The following is a 22396-nucleotide window of genomic DNA, read 5'->3' as shown; positions in this document are numbered from 1 at the left end:
ATGCATCACAACGATGTCAATAACGAGCTTTTTGCTTGATTCGACACCCGGCATAGTCCAATCCACACTTTGCAAAAGTTGTTCCCCTTTGCGGGGTCAACCCAAAGGTCAAAAGGGAAAAAAAACAACCTTTCCCTTCTTTATGCAACCAAATATTTGGGCGTCCTGTGAAGAAATCTCTTAGGATTTAATTTATTCCTTTAATGTGTGGTTTGCCCCAACTTGGGGCAATCAAAATTCAAAAAGGAAACCGATTTCTAATGTCAAATGACGAAGTTACAATCCTCTAAACTACAAAGGCTACTGTGAGAAATATATGGGTTTTTCCCCAAAGATGGCGGCCAAGGGAGATAACTTTTGTAAAGTGTGGATTGGTCTATTGTCACAGGGACGGCCTTAAACTGTTAAACTCATTATAAAAGATCACCGTCTCTCGTTTTATATTCCAAAAACTGTTTAAATTGCCATTCAACGAATATATTTTCATTACTTACTTACTTTTTCAAAAACGTGCTCATGATCATGCATGAGATGGTGCATGCAGTGGCCTTGGGTGTTGAGACTCGATTCATTCACTTATATTCGTCCTCTGTTTAGCCGTGGATATTCCAAAAGTAAACACTCCATTGACAATCATTCTTTTACCTTGTGCACAGCCTTATTCCCTTATTTTCATTCATTTTACCATCTCGGTGATGGCAGACAACATGGCAGCATCGAATGTGAAAATTGGCGGCTAGCTATTGATCGACCAATCAGCGCGCGCGTAGCGTAACATTGAAACAAAAGTAAAAGTACAAACAAACACTGAACAGCATACGAAAAATTCTTCAATCTTCATGATTCAACATAAGCGGTTTAGACACTATTATACCTTTTTGAAAGCAAAGGAGATATATGCCATTTCTGAAAAGCTAGTCACTTTCAAATTTCCTATTGTTTTGCACAACCTGTCTGTGTGCAAATTCTCTCTCTCTCCCTCTCTCTCTCTCTCTCTCTCTCTCTCTCTCTCTCTCTCTCTCTCATAATATACTTGTATAGTAAGTCTTTTTTTTGCTTTAAGTATATGATAGTTCTTTATCATAACAAATATCAGTAAAGGAATAACTTAGTAAATCATGTTAAGTATATGATAGTTCCTTATCATAACAAGTATCAGTAAAGGGATTACTTAGTAAATCATGTTTTGTTTTTAGTAAATGATTGTCTCTTTTTCATAACAATAATCAGTAAAAAGGAATTACTTAGTAAAACATTTCTACACATTAAGTAAATGTAAGTAAAATATTTTTATTTAGTAATTGACATGAAGTTCAGTAATTGTTTTAAATTTGTAAGTAAATGTTAAGTAATTACCTATTACTTATTAATATGATTTTAAGTAAAAAATGATTACTAAGTAAAACTTTTTTTAAAGTGTTGTGCCATACCCACACTAGTCACTGTAGCTTACAATAGTATGAGACAATTGTCAAAGCTAGGAAATTCACCTAGGAATGAAACTAGCTGAAATGACAGTGGCTTCTGTACAAAATTATATGCCTCAATCTTGCACAGAGTTATGACCACCTATTGATGAAATTCTCAGTCTTACAGATAAAGTTACAATTCCACTCAAAACTGGTGTGGTCTTTAACCAGGTCTAGGCAACCTCCGTTTTTGGAGGATAGCTCAATTTCAAGATGGCCGCTGATTTTTACCATATATGGAAAGTCACTTTGCATTGTGGGTGAAATTACCCTCCATTTTTGGAGGATAGCATGGGTATATTTCAAAGGCTTCGTGCATATCTTTAATGAGAAAATGCAAGCACCAGACCATATGGGAATTAACGTTAAGGAAATAAACTAATGATTGTATGCGGCGATTTGAAATTCTATGTATAGTATTTTCACAATATGCTTTGAAAAAGTGTACTTCCTGTGTTCAGTTTTACAAATGACATAGACTATTTACATCTGTTTCATTTATTAAAAATCACAAAATAGTAATGTTTATTCCTCATTAAAACATTAATGAGTTCATTCACGTTTAGAGACACATAATAGATATCTTGATCTGCTATATTGTACATGTACAAAGTAAATGTTTGCATATAGTATATACCTTAGGAACTTTGTAGCTCTTATTCTAATTAATTCACAGGTTATTAAGTATCATTTCAATTTAATCCCTTCACACAAAAAGACATTGTTAAATTTTATTAATCAAAATGATACCATTTATAGATATCAATTATCCTGAATATTGAAAAAAAATTGAGTCTTCACATAAAATATTTTTCTTTGAAATCAGCCCTGCAGTTATTTAAACTTAAATATTTATTAAATATTATCAATAAATATAATTAACAATCGCTAAATAAGGTGATATTTTTATTGTCTTATAAATATATTTTATTCATAGTTAACTCCCTTTGTAAAAACAGAGTTAATTGCCCTTCATCTGAAAAGATCCACCAGGGGGCGCAAACATCTATCCTCCAATTTTGGAGGATAAAATCTATCCTCCAAAAACGGAGGTTGCCTAGACCTGTTAACATGTTTAATATTAACAAGGGTAGCTTGTCAGAAAATATTTTATTGTGATAGTTTTCTGTTTCAATAACTATCAATAAATAATTCATACCATCATGTTTGTCCTTATCAAACTATGCAAAAACATTTTTGTTCATTTATTCCAAGCTATACCTTATAAATAATGTTAAATGATTGAAATAGAGGAAATTCGAGTTATAGCACATGCATTTCCAGTCATGCAAGCGTGGCCCTGCCGATTTTTCGGTGATTTCTATTAGTGTATATATAGCTTAGGTAAACTTAACAACTGATTTAGAAAGTTAAGCCATCCTTGGTTAAATAATTATAGATCGATATTTAATTCGGGGGGTATGTAAACATTGCAAAAAAACTGGGATAAATAAATAAAAGGGCTCTGACATATTAAAAAACTACATTTTTCGATACAACTGATTCTCGTTTACACTCGATAATGCTTGGTTGAATTAATTTTCATAGTCATAAGAAGATATTCCCGATTTTTTCTTCAGTGGTAAATTCCTACCTCTTTCCAGACGTGGAGGTCGCCATTTTGAAACGTCGGCCTTTACCTGACCCCAAAACGAAGTGAAAACGCAGTGGCGGGGGCGGGTACCAGACTAGAGTTACCTTCTTTTTATACATATTTGGATTTTCCACTTTCGGTTACCTAAGTTTCAAAATTGCCGATCATATGCATTGGGCTGCTTTGTTCTTAAGCGCTTTTGTGGCGTTTATTTGCGATTGCGTAAGTATAATCATTATAATGTTTATTAATTACTTGTTGCAACTACTTAAGATACGCTAAAGATAGTATTTTATATCTCATGTGAACAACATTAATCAAAGTTTATTACTCTCAGTCAAAACATTTACGTTTACTAGTTTATATTATTTAATAGAAAAAATGATATGGAGGTGACATTATTGTTCCATGTAAAATATAGATGCTATCGTGCACAAGAGGTACAAGTTGTTAATGTTTTAAAAGACGCAAACCATTAAAAGTACATGGGTGACCTATTCAATGTAAGTGACTAACACATGTCAATATATTTAAATCCCGATTGCATCTAAAGCCTAAGCTATCTTGTCCGAGTGTTATTTTAAATGGATTTATGCTTCGCATTAGTTTATTAAGGCTTACGATTTATAAAATTGTATATGCTTTAGAGCCAGGCAAAGCCTGTAATCAACTGTCATACAATCTAATTAAAGCTGAATATCATTCATAAAAAGACACAGTCACACAGGTATATATACACCTTTCAATATCGTTACACCCGATTGCACACCTGAAACTCGAAGCAGACGTGTAGTATCCCTCTCATGGCTTAAGCTTTTGTGCATTTATTTCTTCTTTTTTTTTTATTTGTGTATTTTCTTTTTTGTAATAATGTATTAACCTGTATATTTGATATTCACCTGCTTCGAAAAAGAGCTTTAAACTAGAGCCGAGCTCGTTGCAAAGCAACGAGTAGGTCTTCCGTCGCAACTTCGTGTCGCGAAAGGATTGTCCATCAGTCTGATTAAAATACCTCCTTCTCCTGACACTTGTCAGAGCCTGACAGACCCTGTATTGATAAAAGGTCATCTTTACATGACAATTTCTTCTTACGAATTAGAGCTTTAGAAAATTGATTGGAACTCTTCAAATGGAGACAAAAAAAATTAATTCATACCTGTTTTCTATGTAACCTCTAGATTGAGTATTGCACTACTCATTAAACAGATAAAGGCATATTCTGTTATTGATACAGGTCTATCAGAACCTGGCGAGTGTAAGGAGAAGGGAAATGGTTTTTAATTATACTGGATTATCAATATGATAATAGTAAGTTCAAGAAATCGAAAACGAGACTCAATTTCAAAGTATTATTTTCATACCAGGCAAGTTCTTCGTTTAACTTACTTCAAGTTTAGGATAACTTTAAAAAGTACATCATTTATGTACATGTATATAATTAATTTAATTATAATAAAAGTGTGGATGTGGCGGTGGGGGAAATGACCCAAAAATCAATTTTCTAAGCGTAAACTTAAGGGAAATTTTGGTTGAGAGAAAGGGGGCATTGCTCCCACTGGACCATCTAAAAGGTACTGTTAGCAAGCTCACAAATGATATCCCCGCTAAGAAAGAAGTCATTACTCACGTATTTCTCTATTAGAGAATAATGGATGGTTCGTTTTCTTTAAGTAGTGAGTCAGACAAGGCAGGGTATATTTACAGGTCACAAGTAATCTTTATGACAAACTCTAGCGTTTACTCATTTCCATTAATACAAGATATGACACATGTTTAATATGACTTTGAACTTGCGCAACTGACCGTGGGTCAAGTTCATGACACATCATCGGTCATCAGGAATCTTTACATGAAATAGAAACTCCCAATGTTTCTCCTTAAATGACTTAGGAACAAATCATTACACACCCTCAGGTCATAAGCAATCTTTGTGTGAAGTAAGAAATTCCAAAGTGGACCGGAAACAAATTTTGCACTTTTCCTGTCAGTGACCTTTACTTTGTCCAAATGACCTTGGGTTTAGGTCATGACGCTTCGTCAGGTAATGAGTATTATTTGTATGAAGTAAGAACACTTCCAATGTTTCTCCATCAGAAAGATATAGACCGGACACGACGTACGGACGGACAAGGTGACTTTTATTTACCCCCCCCCCCCTCAATTTATTTTCGTGGGGTTTAAAACTCTTTTTCGCCCGTTTTGTGCGGCACAAAAAAGACCAATATTTTTCAATTATTTCTATCATATCTCATATAAATATACATGTAAATGTATGATTTGTATGCACATTTGAGTTCTTCTCATCATCGTCGGAAAGGATAAGAAACCCTTGGGGTCCAATAATGTCTTTTCATGGGCATTTGTCAATTTGCATAACTAAATGATTTCCAAGCGGTAATAAGCTATCAAAGCTATTGAGATGTTACATGTAGATATTGAATTTCTATAGATTTAAATTTAAGGTTAGGAAAAAAACACTTTTTTATACAGTAAAAAAAAATCTAAAATAGCTTTATGTACGCGTACACATAAATAAGAAGATGTAGCGAAAGCTATAAAGACTTTATTTCTTCTGTTCTAGACTTTTTCAGAGTTAACAAGCTACAAGTTAACAATCTCCCACTTTGACAAGCTAGATTAAAAATAAAATATTCAGCTGAGTTTTAATCTGCATTACAACCTCATATTACACAACTTCAATGATTTTTTTTTATCAATGTGCATATAACAATAAGTAAAATCCCCAAGAACAAATATCTATCGCAATTAAATGCATACATTTTTGGGAGGCAGAAAAGTCGCTATATTATAGTCTGCAAGTCAATTGAACTACTACAATTATTTCAAAGAAATAAGAAACTGTCGACACTTGCAGTATTCTGATGATTTAATGACGATCGACCGACTTTATTGCTTAATGTAGTCGTATATCATTACTTCTAATCCTGAGAACAAATTTTATTTAATATTTGACGTAAAACTGTTAACTTATAAAACCAGAGACATAAATAACTTATTAAGTTATTTAAGTCTCTGATAATATATATTTTATTCTGTTCATAACTATAGAAGTTTAGCGTGTTCAACAGGTTAATTTTTTAGCCACATTCTCAGATTACGATATCGCACCTTTAATGTGAGGTTGATTGACATCGAATATTTAAACACTTATTGTTTAACAATTGACCGCTGCATTGAAAGCATCCTTCCAAATGTTACTCAATTATTTATCAATTGCTGATCTGCAGCCCGGGGGCAATATTTTAGGCTATGTGCGCTGACGCGACACGAGATTTTCGGTCGCACGTGGAGCGGATTCATTTGACTTAGCATAGACTGACCGAATAAACACACGGGTGGGAAGGTGACATACATTGAGGAGAAAAATGTACACATGTTAAGTAGTCGCCAAAAATGGGTCTTCGCCACATTTTGAAAAAAAAAATCCCTTGCACTGTGATCATGAAACCGATAAAATCTAAACAAATCTTGTTTAAAAACACATGTAAACATTCTAAAAATAATCACTAAATCCCTCAATTCTATCGTGTCAGCCTCTACCGCCAATCGCAACTTCTCGGGCCTTTCTGGCAAGCTCGGAAAAACACTTCGAATGTATTACCTAGGCGTCCATGACGACCCCCCTTTTTTTAAAACTTAATATAATTACAACACATTTTATGATCTGTTGAGATGTGAGCTATACTTCATTAAAGGTATCAATATACACTAAAATATAACACAGAAACGACATACAAAACTTCTCGCCGATACTTATTTTAATGGGAAGCGACTCCATTTTGTATAATATTCTAACATCCGGTGATGTTAATACATTCGAGGTGTTTTTCCAAACTTGCCAGAAAGGCCAGAGAAGTTGCAATTGCCTCTACCGCATGTGTTAATTTGATATTTGATTTTTTTTATCCTGCCTTGAACGCTTGGAGACTGTTTCATTTTCTTAATTCGGCTAAATAATGCTTCCAATTTTGAGCGCTCTCTCTCTCTCTCTCCCTCTCTCTCATTTTATGTGCAACCTTATGAAGACGTCAACTACTTTCTACGATATCTATAAAACCTCTCAGCAGTATTTAGCGGAAATATTTGTGGGTAAATAAAAAAAATCTTAAATTGAAACACAAGTCAATCTTACATGTACCGGTCAAAATCTCGAATAAACAAATAGTTGGAATCGTACAAAATATCAATAAACATGCACGTGTGATAAAGTACATGCAGAAGAACACGAGCTACCGCGGATCATTTGTCCACTCGCGCGGGATCTCCTTGGCTATGTTCTAGGGGTGATCTTTGAAGGTTTAATCTTTGTGGTTTTTCGTTGTTTATCTATAACATTATTAGTACATGTATAGTTTTTAGAACATTTTAGAATTACAAATTCACTATTGATTTATGTCTGATGATGTTTCTGATTTGGAACAATATCGCTTTTATCAATTTTTAGAGGGGCTTCTCAATTCACATTCTAATGTTTCATTCAATAAATTGAAGGTGAACAAAAAGAACATAAAATTGAAACAGTTCTTGTATATATATCTTGTTATTAGATAACCGCTGACCTCTAGGTAGTGCAGCCGCGACCGATTTCCTCGGCCGCGGATGAGGGATCGGATAACTTACGTAAAGTTAAAACACACATAAAAAGCTCAGAACCCAGGAAGATTTACAATGTTTGCAGTATGATGAATAAACTCTAATTAATATAAGTTTTTTTCCCCTTTAATCCCACAGTTGATCTATCTGTCTGATACTGCTTCAGTTCGAGTTTATGATTAAACAGAACGATTTCTTATTCTATCGTTTAATTCAAATTAAGAAGAGTAAGCTTTAATGTCATTGTGTACGATTCTTGTGTTTGCTGCTAAGTAAAATCACATATGACAGACGCGATTCTTGTGTATTAGATAACCGCTGACCGCTAGGTAGTCCAGCCGCGACCTTGGCGATCCATTTTTATCGGCCGCGGGCGAGATGGGTTATGTAATGACGCACACAACTAAGAATTTAGGTCGATTTGAAATGCTTGCAGTAAAATGACTCAAATCTATTTCATGGAAGTTATTTTTTTTTAAAATCTAGTTTATGTATTTCACTAGATAAGAAAAAGAACGTTTATATTTTCTCGTTTTTGTTTTTCTTAACGGTTGTCCACTATAGGACCTAAACAGAGGTTACTCTAAAAAAAAAAGGCTGTAAGAAAAACATGTACACGTATACTTTTTAGACACTTTTTCAAATGAATCAAAGCATCCCGTATATGCTGGAACACTTTCAGCTGTTAATATATGTACGTTATTCGCACGAAGACGATTCGCTTACTTGCCAAATGAATACAGGTACATGTTAACAAGACAAGCTTTTTACACTCATAATACGCATTACCGGTACAAAATAGTTTTGTAACGACATTGATAACACAATAATGAACAACTTTTCTCTCAACAGCTATAGCGAAATATTAACCATTTTTGAGTTATAAAGCGAAGACTTTTAAGGGCTCTAGACCACTAATTTAAGGGGCCAGCCCTTTTTCAATGGTGTCAAGTGAAAGCCCTTGACATTTTGCACATATTTTGTTCTATATGTGTTTAGAGAAAATTTTAAACTAAAGAGCTACATAACAAAAACACAACAAAAAATCAGCATTTTTTGAAACACAAATTCAAATTAATTTTTTGAAACTTTAAAGGAGGAAAATTGTAAAAACAAAACTCGGAGGACAACGTTCAAACTCTTTATTTTGAAGCTTTATGACTTTGTAACACAGGCTGTGAGCGGTTTCAGAGCCTTTGCGTGCACAAGAATGCCTATATTTTGGGGAAAAAGGGGAATAACTCGGTACCGGAAGTGTCGATATCAATGATTTTCCATAGATATTGAGAAATAGTAACTACCAATAAGCTCTGCAAATTTGAACTTTATAGGACAACAAACAAGCAAGATATTTGAGTTTTAAAAAACGTCTAGAAGAAAAAAAAGAATAAAAAGAATTACCAACAGAATCAGTACAAGGTCTTCCGTTGAAAACGGAAGACCTTAATTATTTCTTCATAATATCGCGACCGAGTAACACGACGATGTAAGATATGCGTCCACACAGGTAATACCTTTTCATCGAAATACTGTGACCGTGTAGAATTTACGGTGCTAAATCTGGATCTGCGTCGGTGGTGTGCAAAACGAACCGGGTGAGGGAATGTTGGCGTTAAGGGTATAAGATTGTGGTGCGTTGTAGGCCGTAAGGTAAAAACGAAGGGTAGGTTTGCCGTATTCCCGAAGGTCGCCCAGTATACAGTTCCAGAGAAATAAACAGGGACTTAATGCAGGGTCATTCTGAATTTATTGGACGCAAATCAATGATGGCAATATCATAACAATTTTAACAGACAGACATGTTACAAACAAGTCGGATATATGACCAGTAGTGGTCTCCGGACTCAAGACTCTGGATGAGTCGAACGTGGCCGAGGCTATCCGCCGTATTCCAGACTGCCGATTGACAATTGTACATAACTGTATATTAGAATCTGAACAATGAGTATAAATTGACAGGTGATGACATAAATAAGCTGAGTGAAAGGTTCACAGATATAAAATTATTAAACTCAATGAGTCTTTGATGTCCAAGAAAAGAAAAAACTGATTATTGCACAATGTTGTTTTAAGAGATTAACAGTCCTTGAGACATGGCTATCTGTCTCTTTGAAATCACATATAGGGTTCGAAAAGTGTAATTCACTAAATACATGTAAATAAGTAACTTTGTAAGAAATAAACTGGAGAAAATATTACGAAACAGATGTTGAATTTTAAAAGTAAAGCCCAAAATAAAGTTATAATTGAATAGTGAATTTTGCACGGTAATAGTTTCCCACCGCTCCAGTGATAACACGTCCTCGTGTTTTGAATGGAATATCACAATCTTGTCATTTTGTTGAGTTCTTTGGTTTTTTGAGACAGCAGTAATTGGGCGTTGAAAGTTTTGCACAGTGATAATATTTCGAATTGTTAACGCTGCAAGTAGTCATAAAAGCATTTGGTAGCCATATTAGTATCATGGAGTGAAATTTGAGTAACTGATATTTATTCATAAATATACCTTTCCCTTTGTACAAGACAATATTTCACTTCAGTTATAATCAGGTCTAGGCAACCTCCGTTTTTGGAGGATAGATTTTATCCTCCAAAATTGGAGGATAGATGTTTGCGCCCCCTGGTGGATCTTTTCAGATGAAGGGCAATTAACTCTGTTTTTACAAAGGGAGTTAACTATGAATAAAATATATTTATAAGACAATAAAAATATCACCTTATTTAGCGATTGTTAATTATATTTATTGATAATATTTAATAAATATTTAAGTTTAAATAACTGCAGGGCTGATTTTAAAGAAAAATATTGTATGTGAAGACTCAAATTTTTTTCAATATTCAGGATAATTGATATCTATAAATGGTATCATTTTGATTAATAAAATTTAACAATGTCTTTTTGTGTGAAGGGATTAAATTGAAATGATACTTAATAACCTGTGAATTAATTAGAATAAGAGCTACAAAGTTCCTAAGGTATATACTATATGCAAACATTTACTTTGTACATGTACAATATACTGTGGTTTCATCAATATTCGTTGAATACCAATTTTCGTGGATTTCGTTGTTAAGTTGATCCACGAAATTAAATGCTCATCGAAGAACAATATCAACTAACATTTTGTATTGATAGGGTCATTGGCCACGAATTTACGTATCCTTGAAACTGTGGTTTTCAGAAAATCCACGAAAATTGATACCCACGAATATTGATGAAACCACAGTAGCAGATCAAGATATCTATTATGTGTCTCTAAACGTGGATGAACTCATTAATGTTTTAATGAGGAATAAACATTACTATTTTGTTATTTTTAATAAATGAAACAGATGTAAATAGTCTATGTCATTTGTAAAACTGAACACAGGAAGTACACTTTTTCAAAGCATAGTGTGAAAATACTATACATAGAATTTCAAATCGCCGCATACAATCATTAGTTTATTTCCTTAACGTTAATTCCCATATGGTCTGGTGCTTGCATTTTCTCATTAAAGATATGCACGAAGCCTTTGAAATATACCCATGCTATCCTCCAAAAATGGAGGATAATTTCACCCACAATGCAAAGTGACTTTCCATGGTAAAAATCAGCGGCCATCTTGAAATTGAGCTATCCTCCAAAAACGGAGGTTGCCTAGACCTGATAATTGCTTAATTATTTTATTAACTCTTACACCTCACCTTTGATTTAATTGACTCACTCATATTGAAGTTTTACTCTATGACATATGTCACTCGTGCTTAAGTGCTAATTTCTATTGTTTTCAATTCTTATTTATATTATGGTATACACTATTGTTGGGAGAGAGGAATTGGGTTTCGGATTGTTCGGGTGTAGTTTTTGGATTCCCAGAAATCACCCATACCGACCTCAAGTTCAAATACAGTGCTTTTTACCATCTAAAGCATTTTAGTTTTATTGTCGCCGGATATAGATAGAAACACCTTATTTCCCCCGGTGATATTAGTTTCGATCGCTCCTCAATGCTTTCTTGAGTATATGTTGCTCGGCATTCAGGTTGCATGGACTTCTACTTGCATGAAATGCTTGTAAAAAAGAATAAAAAAACTACAATCAAATAAACCATAAAAGAGGGTTTATTATTTGAATGAATTCTCAAGGTATTCGTAGTATCCGCATTGCATTTACATGTAGTGCTACGTTTACCTTACACCGCTTGCACATCGAAAACGTTAGTTGTTCATTCAATGTAACAACCAAACATCGCTATATCAGTTTCTGTAAAACACTCCGTTTTCTAAAGTCAATGCTGGCACTGCATTATATGCTACATTTTTGGATTTGCGCATTTGCGACACAAGAAAACGATCTACAATGACCAAGATTTTTTTTTATACATGTGTGCTTGTATTTTAGTTTGTTTTGTCTCGTCCTCACTGGATTTTCCTTTCCAGTGCAGAAGCTGTCAGTATTTTTGTTCCAAAAGCGTTTCTACAAAAATTTCTGTCCAATGTATCATGTTCGGGTGAATGAAATATCTAAATGCGGTGAAGCATGAATAGTGCTCTCGGCCTTATACAGGGGGGGGGGGGGGGGGGTTGAGCGATAAGCATAAAAATAGAAATCGTCAAATAATAGTCGGAAGTCGGAGATAAAAGGGTAATAATGCGTATTAATGAATTCATGTCAGCTTTAAAAAGTCTGCAGTTTATGTATGAGTTGTAGGGATAGCGACGATGAGAGAGAAATGTGGCGAACAATATGTCTTTTGTACGAGTACTGTTCATAGTCCAGTCAATTTAGCAAAATTTGGGGGATGACCTTAAACAAATTGCAACAGAAAATTTTTTTGTGGCATACGCATTTATACTTTCATATTATACTTAAATAAAAAATCCACCTAAATCCTCTAGAGGGAAAATATTTTTTTTTTTACTTGAAATTAATGATATTTTGGGTCACATTTGTCAAAAAATAATTCAAATGATACATTGTGACAAACTTTTATCTTAAAGTTTGCTATTAAAATACATACAGACATAAATGTATTTTAAAAAATTAATTAATAAATGTTTAAAATATAAGTTTTTTTTAATTTTTTGATTGTTTGAGTAGATTTAAAGTCGATAAAAGTTCATAAAGTGATCCTCATTCATCATCAAAATTAATGTCTCCATCAATAGAATTAGAGCAACTCGTACCACGGCATTCCCCACAACTCATGGAACAAACAATACCATGTCGTTTACAATTGCAACGTTTGGATTCACAATTTGATTTGCAGTTACAGCGAATTATTTTCAATAATTCCTCGGGTGCAGGGGGGAGATGTGTTTTCGTTGGAACCAGAATCCCGTTTTCCAACTTCCATCCCCAGTCTTTTGGCTCCAGGTTATTACCTATCCATTGTTGTACTTGATGGTATACTCGGTAAATGTGATATATTGCAGCTGCATATGTCGGTGGGAGACTGCATACTTGTACCTGTTTTTGAACACGGGATGTTTTGGTGACAAATTTCCGAAATCTCAGTATGTCTAGTCCTTCGCAAGGTTGAGCGCCAAACAAACCAGCTATAACATCCTCCCCTTGAGATGCAAGCATTTCTTTAGATGGTATCGGCGAATTTGTAAGAAAGTGAGAGGAAACCTCCTTGTAATAAGCTGAATTAGCTTTTACTTTCTTTAACATTTGTCCCTTACTCAAACCATATATTCTAGAGGTAGTGTCACAACCTGTCAATGCATGTAAAAACAAAATACACTCGCAAACTTCGTCTGTTAAATGTGTCTTTGTCTTTTTAATGTCCCATATTTTTCCAGTTTTGTTAACTCTATCAGAGAGAAAATAAACTTCTTTGCTTTCCGCAAGATCCATGTGGTTCAATAAAAGCACTAAAAGGTCTGTATCTTCTCCAATAAGAGCGACATTATTTTCTTTTCCTTGCGATAACGTCGTTTGAACAATCAGAAGGTCTGCATCACAGTCTGCATTTATTGTGCAACATCCTGACTTTTGTAGGTCATTCTGTAAGAGCTCGATAAATTTCTGTTTGTTTGATGGATTAGACAGAAACACTTCTTTTTTTGAACGAAATGGTGTATTTTCATTGAAGAAAACATCACGTCCTGTCAGCCCCTTGGAACGTCTGATGTGAGCAACATCTTTGGTTGTGGGGCCGTGTGAGTAACCATCAAAGACAACCATGCAGTTTGAAAATTTGGAAGCAACGTATCTTGAATACATTTTGGATATATCACCAAATGTTAATTTCGAAGTCCACGGTAATTTGTGCAATAAAGACCCACCATCTAGAACATATTTAGTATCGACTGGTAAGGCATCAATCCCGAATTCACCCGACGTCCAAATTGCATCTGCAAGGGTGCTTTTGTTCGCTTCTCGTGGCATTCCCGAATTATCAAACAGAGAAGAAGGATGACTTGACAGTTCAAATTTAAAAAGTTCACTCATTTCGGGAAATGCGTCTCGGGCTACAGTTGTTATCCTCTGAAATAAAAGTTGGGGATCTACTTGGGCAGTTTCATTATCGATTGTTAAGGCTTGTTTAGTGTGCATGGTTATGGCTTTGTTCTTTTTCTTGAAAGAGAAGGTGGTTGCATCATTTCCAGACAATGAAGAAATTACCTTAGATCCAATCTCATTGCATCTATCAACATTCACATCTTTTTCTGCTGTCATCCCTGTTTCGATACTTCGAAGTTGATCAACATTTCTATCAAAAGGGTTTCGCTCCGCTATCCGATTCACAAGCACTAACATGTCTTTATGGTCTCTTTCTTGTCTGCTTTTTGAAGTTTCTTTATGCTGCTCACTTGTGCTGTAGTTCACTTCTGTCAATATCTGTAGACTCTGAGTAATCTCTGCACATATTGGGCTGGACAATAACCACAACGCTCTTTGATACTCGGACATTCCTCTGCCCCTGGTTAGTCCACCTGTTGTTTTCAAACTACGCATCAAGATCTGTTCTATTGATAAATCGGTAGATAATCCTGCCCAGTACTTATTGGATCTGCGAACAACGTGATAGCCTGCTGCAAAAAGACTATGGACATCAGGATGTGTCTCTTCAAGTTCGCACATTTCAGTCAAGTAAATGTATGCAGATTTAACATATAGGTTATGTCCAGCAGCAGCTAAATATGGCAGCATTTTTTGAACTGTTTGTAGGTGTAGAAACCAATCCCCTGTCCTTTCAGCTTTTATAAATGTGTGCAGGAGGGAAACCATGTTAAGGTATTCAAACCAAAGAGTAGCTGTGCGATTCGAGGAGAGATCTCTCATAAATCCTGACATTTTGTCTTTTATGCCCTTAAAAACGTCATTTTTACAAGCTTCATCTGCTGATAAATTTTCATTGCACATATCGTCATACATTGCACAAATAATTTGTAAGTCAGGATGCCACATGTGGAAGCTATCATCTCTGCCACTCAAGTCCTCATCTGCATCACCGCTGTCCTTCTGTGCAAGGTTGCAATCTGACGAGTTTTCTGCAGAATGATTTTCCATATCTAAATCTGTGTCATCAGGTTGAAGTTCCCTTGATTCATCGTTTGGATTCTTTCCCCCTCCATTTTCTTCATTTGGAATTTGTACTCCATAAATCTCAGACAGAATTAGGGCATAAAGAGTAGATTCGACCAAAAAATGACCTCTGACGGCTCTTGAAACAGCCTTCCCACTGAGCTTTAAAATTTGACTTGGAAAACCGGCTACATTCTAACAATATCCAGTACGGGGTCATCTCAGAGCGACCTTTCAGAAATGAATAAACATTAAATGTTAGCCAATCAGATTCAACCGTTGATTAACATCTCTTAAAATAGTTTGATAGTTATCATATTTATGTTCGGTCATCTATTATTATTTCCTTCAAACCCTTTCAATCTGCTATTTTTCTTGATTTCTGAAAGTTGTCAAATTATATTCAGTATCTGTGTCAATCCCATCGGTATTTTTCTGTTTACATGTACAGTTTACAATGGTTAAAGGAAATACAACAGGTCAAATCATCGCACTCAATCATTGTTTCGATCGATTGTCTGCGTATCTCTTATATTCTATGAATTTTAGGAAAAAATGCTACAATTTCAAACGTTGAGTAATTTCATGAAGATCGATTATAAGTTGGTTATCATTTTTCCATGATTGATAAAAAATAGATCATTACAATGAAGATTTTCAACATATCTTATTTGCTTTACTTACGTACATGTCATTATATTCTTTGTAAGTTAATCAGTATTTGAATCATATGAATCGAAATGGGTTATTAATAACTAAAGGGCCTTATCAAATGAATCAAAGATTTTTTTTAATTTTATAATGCCGCTTGTTATTTCCACCTCATGTTTTAATTTCATTTCTCGCTATCCAATTCATCTCATACATTAATTATTTTAACTTGCCGATAGAAGGCGGTCAGTTATATAATATAAAAGTAAAAAATAAAAGTAAAAGGTAGTTTTGCTTTTCTGCAGTGCTATATAGTTTAACCAGACGCTTTGTCTACGCAATGCATCTTTGCTGAGATAGCGTGTAGTTGAACTAAATGTTCATAAATTGTAAAAAAAAATAATAATCATATAACAGTTAAATTTATTAGTAAAATAAATAATACATGTATTGTGATTGTTTGCATTTTATTAAAATTCAAAAACAATGGACTGAGGTAAACAACATTGTCCATATGTCTTTTTTGTACTGCAAAAACTCGATCTTTTTACATTTCAAATATTTTGTTCAGAAAAACGAATGGTTTGCGTCCGTTCTTTTGACGCTTGGGTCGTCTTTTTTATATAAATAATCATACGAAAGTACAAAATAGAATTATTATTGTCTCTGTATTATTTTTAGAAACCATTGGATGGCTACAAATTTCCGGTGTATACAACTGAATTATGTCCAAGAAATCAGACAGAGTGGATGGAGAGATCATCTGCCATCAACTGTACCGAGAGTAATGGCTACCTGTGTCTTCCAAGCGAAGATCTCAATGAACTCTTAGAGTTTTGTTACTTTGAATATCGAATACCAATTGCGAAAGGTAGACATTCTTACATGTAAAATATGGGATTATTAAAAATTTTGAAAATGTACCTTTTATATATTGAACCATCTTGTTTGTCCATCAATGTTTCAAAATGAAAATTTAATGTTGATACTATAATTATTAATAAAGAGATAAAGTGGTAAATGTTTATGTTAAACAAAAATCAATACATATACAGGGTCGGCAAGTTCGCCTATTTATTCCTGTTTGGAAAGTCAAACAAATTTTATAGAGTACGCATGGGGCCAATAAAATGCTTTAAAATTTTATATGGAAATAATACATATTTAATATATTTTCAGGTTTATGTATGTTCTTAAGAAAACGGGATTCATTCATCGATGCTTATAACTGTCGTAATTTTGTTGAAGGATGTCCAAATTCTACGTACCGAATATATGAGGTCAACAAATGTAAGTGGCTAACCAAACACGTTTTGTCTTGTCAATTAAAAAAGTCAAAAGCACCTATTACTAAAATGTCGGGGGTAAATAGGAATCACCTTGTCCGTCTGTCCGTCCGTCCGTCCCTCTGTCCGTCTGTCTGTTCAATTCGTGTCCGGTCCATATCTTTCTTATGGAGAAACATTGGAAGTTCTTACTTTACACAAAGATTGCTTATGACCTAAGGGTGTGTCATGACCTTGACCCAAGGTCATTTGGGCAAGGTCAAGGTCAAGGTCACTGGGAAAAAAAGTTCAAAATTCGTGTCTGGTCCCTATCTTTTTAATGGAGAAACATTGGAAGTTCTTATTTCACACAAAGATTGCTTATGACCTGAGGGTGTGTCATGACCTTGATCCAAGGTCATTTAGGCAAAGTCAAGGTCACTGGCAGAAAAAATTCAAAATTTGTGTCCGGTCCATAACTTTCTTATGAAAAAACATTGGAATTTCTTACTTCACACAAAGATTGCTTATAACCTAAGGGTGTGTCATGACCTTGACCTAAGGTCATTTGGTCAAGGCCAAGTTCACTGGCAGAAAAGTGCAAAATTCATGTCCAGTCCATATCTTTTAAATGGACAAATATTGGAAGTTCTTAATTCACATCAAGATTGCTTATAACCTGAAGGTGTGTCATGACCTTGACCCAAGGTCAATTGAGGAAGTTCAAGGTCATTGTTTTAAAAAAAATCGGGCTCAGTATACTTATAATTCAAAATGTTTATATTCAATGTGGAATTTTGATTCGAGTCATGTTTGTTAACATAAGGATGCAAATGTCCTTATGTATTAACAGTTAACTTGAACTAAAATGGAATTTAAAGAATATAAATTGGTTTGTGTACTCATATTAGCATTAACAGTTTTATAAAAAAAATAGAGCAGTTGTTATTTATAGAAAAAAGACGATGAAATAGATTCATCCAATATTTTCTATAATAGAAAAAAAATACACGAGTTATGATTTTCTTAGCGGGGGGTATCAATTGTGAGCTTGCACAGAACCTAGTTTGGTTTTGTTATTTTGGTTATTGTTCGTTTGGGGTTTCTTTTTTTTTGGTTCTTTTGGAAGGGGTGGTGGGGGGCATTTTGTGCTTTATTCAGAATACAACTATTTAAAAAAAACTACATGTACTACTAAATATTCAAAGACTTATTTCTTGATTGTTTGGACTTTTTACCGTAAACCCAACCACAAGTGGGTAAACTATTTAATAACATAATATCTGGGGTTTTTTTTATCTCCTTTAATATTCTCCGTCCTAGTGGTGGGTCAGTGATTCTTTTGCAGTTTCCTCAACGTATTGTTTTTATCATCGCTGTTGTCTGTATTGAAAGGGGTATTGGCCAATATTTTGTTGTTGCGACCAGAAGTGGAGCTACACGGAATAAAACTGTATGTGTCAGTGCAATGTACCTGAGATCGATCGGAGTAAGTTTTGAAGCCACCGTAAGACAATATGTTGTCCAATCTCGCTCTTATTGTACCACCATGTCCTTAAAGGTCTTTGATAATTTAATGGTAGCCATTAGTAGATTCTTAAGATAATTTGCAATTCTTTTCGTTTACATAAAGAAGGGGTGTATTTTTTCTTAGATGCTGTAAAGGTCCCAAACGACATTGCAGTAGACAGTAACAAGTGGACCCCTTGGTTAACCACTGAATTTCTTTGTGTTTCAGAGATTTCCCCTGTCTTTCGTATCTATATCATCAATTGCAGATATTTAGGAATTTTCAGCTTAGATTTAACCAATATTGTCAATTTAAAAAAGTGAAAATGGTTCTGGAGCAATATACATGTATTGCTCTATATTTCCTAGTACATAATCTTCCGCAATTTGAACTCTAAACTTGTTGAACCCAGTCTTCTAGCAGTACACGTCCATTGCGCAATTGATTTGGCCCTATAGGCAAACTAAAACACACGAATATGCTTTATATTAGTATATTAGTAAATAACGACTGTAAAAAGTTTTGTTTGGTTATAAAATCATGTCCGTCTTAGCTAATCAAGTCGGAGGGTTTTGCTTGCCAAGGGCGCTCAATGACCCTCTCATGGGGCACAATAGGTTCACGTGGTCGATTTTTCAAGACTTGCATTAATTTTCAGGACCATTTTCCTAATTTTCGCTTTTAAGACTAAAACAAAATGTCACAGACCTTTTTTCGGCCATTGCTCCTCTGGAATCATTAAACATAATATGGGATGCAGTTACAGTAAGTGGTTTAGTTCAAATATGTGTGGTGGAGGTTTGGAATGGTGTTTATATAAAAAACAATTATTTGTAGGTTCTTAATGTTGGAAGTTTCACCCCAAACGCCAAAGATATTTATCCTTTTGACGATTCTGGCTCGAAGTCTGTTTAAGAATTGTTTTAGCATAAACTTTATTGATCAAAAATAAACATTAGATGTTGGTATTTAGTGCAACATAACATTCGTTTTTAAACTTAAATAAAAAAAGAAGTAGTATAACCTCCATCCCCCTGATCAAAGATGCAAGTACAAATATAATTAGTTGAGAGCAAATCTCAATTCAATTCAGTTTATTTCGCTCACACCATGGAATGGTACATGAGGTCAATCATTATATACAGTTCAAAATTCAGCGGTATATTGTATAAAGGAATAGATAAGTAGTAGATAAATATTAAATAAGCATAAATATACAATATATACAATGAAGATAGGAAAAAGTATAATAATGGAGGACAAACTATTATATCAAACTGTATATTTTGATAATAAAATAACATAATTTTTTCAGGTTTGTAGCATTTGAACAAGACATAAGTTCACAAAACTTAATAGTATTTGGCGCTGACCAGTATTTATCATCAAGATATTTACGTCTAAATGTCAATAGTTCTTTACATTCCAGAAGATAATGAAATTCGTCAGCAATTTGACCAGAATTACAGTTTACACACTCTTTGGTTTAAAGGTGTATTGTACCATCTCCCAGTCTCCACTGGGAGATGGTGATTTGAGGTTCTAAATTTCATAAAAACCTTTCTGAGCCTAAGTGGCAATATATTAATGTAATTTTCATAATTAAAATTTTTCTTTAAAATCTTGTAAATTTGCCCTTTTGACGAGTCATTAATGTCACTAGACCATTTTTGAATATATTGGTCTTGTAACCTTTGTTTTACAATTGTAGAAATCCACTTTACATTTACAATATTTTGTTCATACCAAATATTTGAAAAACCACACATATCTAAAATATTTTTAACACCTACAATCCAAGAGTTTGACATATTTCCCCTTTGAAATTGCAAGACCAAAAACTTATATAAAACATATACAATTTTGCTTTCAGAGTTTGTAAATAACTTTGACCAGTAGGAAATCATTCTGGTATATACATTGATACATAAAGGAAAACGACCTGTTTCCCCGTAAACCATACAGGATGGTGTACTACTTTTTAAGTTAAAAACATATTTTAAAAATTTTAAATGTACACGTTCAATAACTTCAGATCTATATTTTCGTAACCCCAAATTTCGCACCCATACAATAATACTGGGACTACAATTTTATCAAATAAGTCAAACTGACAATCGACAGGTAAATTAAATTGTCTTATTTTTCTAATAACACTGTACATTGCTTTCTGTGCCTGTTGTCAATATTTGTCAATATAACGATCCACACTTTTAAAAAGCAAAACTATTCACAAATATGTAAAAAGATAGGTTTGGGTGGTTTTAAATCTTTATTTATCTTAAATCACTCGACCAGAAAAGTCAGTATCTGCAAAAAAGTTTTCACTATTTACATTTATACCTTTTGAATAGAAAATAAACAGGTGCTAAAATTTTCCCGCTTCCTTTCTATTTGTAGCATTCACAATTTTCAATGAATTTAATAATGAAATCATTAGTACTGGAAATACTGTAGATCCCTAATCAAACGCGAGGAATTAATATCCGCGTAAAATCGCAAAAAGCACATCTCGCAAATTTTAAAATCTCGCATTTATTATTCGAAAGGATGTAAACTAAATGAAACCTTGATAAAAATTCGGCATTTGCTAATTTATGTTCTCGCGATTTGCTGCATAACGGTTCAACTGCGAAAATCAGAACTCCCGTGAAATATATAATCTACAGTACATTATTTGCAGTTATTAGAATGCCTTATCTTAAGTTAATTTACTTTTTACAGATAGGAGTTGTGTGTCTATTGGTAACAGTTGTTTTCTTGCTGAACCAGCCTGTATCAGGTAAAAATCATAAAGTATGGTTACAGTGAATAATATTACTTATTAGGTTTGTCAGTAACTGTAAACAGAAATTTGTGGGGTCGGTAAAGTTCATAGAAGGCGAGGCAAAGCCTCGCTTTCTATGAACTTTACCAACCCCACAAACATCTGTAAACAGTCAGTAACAAACCTAGTAAGTGATTTGTTTTGTCATGGACCTTAAGTTTAAAATGTAAACAAACGGTTGTGTAAAAAAATCAGTTCAAATAAAGTTACATTCGCAAATTTGTAAGGCAATCACGTGACGCGTTTCATCTTATGACGTCGAGACGTTCTAGCCTGAGGCAAAACAAACATATTAATGCAACTTGTAAGTTCTTAGATTTGAAATGCTTCAATTCCAAAGATTTTTGATTTTTTTCCAAATTGAACTACTGGAACTTTCCATTTATCAACCACTCCTTACAGAACAGCCTCTATAGAAGAAACTAACAATACGATGCACGAATTTATCCCATTTCAAGAAAGAAATGACGTGGTCTGGATTTTAACATTTCTTGGTGTTGCAATTGGAGCACTAATAATCATACCAGTAAACATGTTCTATCGAAAAATGAAGAGAAAAGGTAAACTGCAAATCACATTTTTGTAAAACCTATGTCAATATCATAATGTTTTAAATCTCATACGTGGGATTTAAATTATAAATGTGATAAACCTGTGCTTTATCAATTGGTGATGATTTATCAAACACTTCCGGTCAGAACTATTTTTGACACAGTTCCTCGCCTCAGTGACCTACAGTAGTAGTTTTGGAAGATTGACAGTATAGCAACTACACCGTTGTATAGAGTTTGTACATTGCGAGAGAGAGAGAGAGAGAGAGAGAGAGAGAGAGAGAGAGAGAGAGAGAGAGAGAGAGAGAGAGAGAGAGAGTTTATTTGTCAAGCTCATTTACTCAATATGCACAATCACGAATCAAGAGAACCCGACTTTCGGTAATTCAGTATTT

At 34.1% G+C, this 22396-nt stretch overlaps 1 protein-coding gene and 1 non-coding gene across 2 annotated transcripts in view; both read left to right on the top strand.

Annotated features, from left to right (window-relative positions):
* The window catches only part of LOC136271259 (uncharacterized), a 129989-nt gene that overhangs the window by 75428 nt on the left and 32165 nt on the right, over positions 1 to 22396 (top strand). The window lies entirely within an intron of this gene.
* On the top strand, positions 3163 to 22183 carry LOC117691800 (uncharacterized). The gene is made up of 5 exons (XR_010709731.1): positions 3163 to 3285; positions 16530 to 16719; positions 17028 to 17138; positions 21348 to 21405; positions 21853 to 22183. It is a non-coding gene; the product is annotated as an uncharacterized protein (transcript).

The sequence above is a fragment of the Magallana gigas genome, chromosome 9, assembly GCF_963853765.1.
Source record: "Magallana gigas chromosome 9, xbMagGiga1.1, whole genome shotgun sequence".
Lineage (NCBI taxonomy): Eukaryota > Metazoa > Mollusca > Bivalvia > Ostreida > Ostreidae > Magallana > Magallana gigas.
Note: the sequence above shows the minus strand (reverse complement) of the source record. Positions and strands in the feature narration are given on the sequence as shown.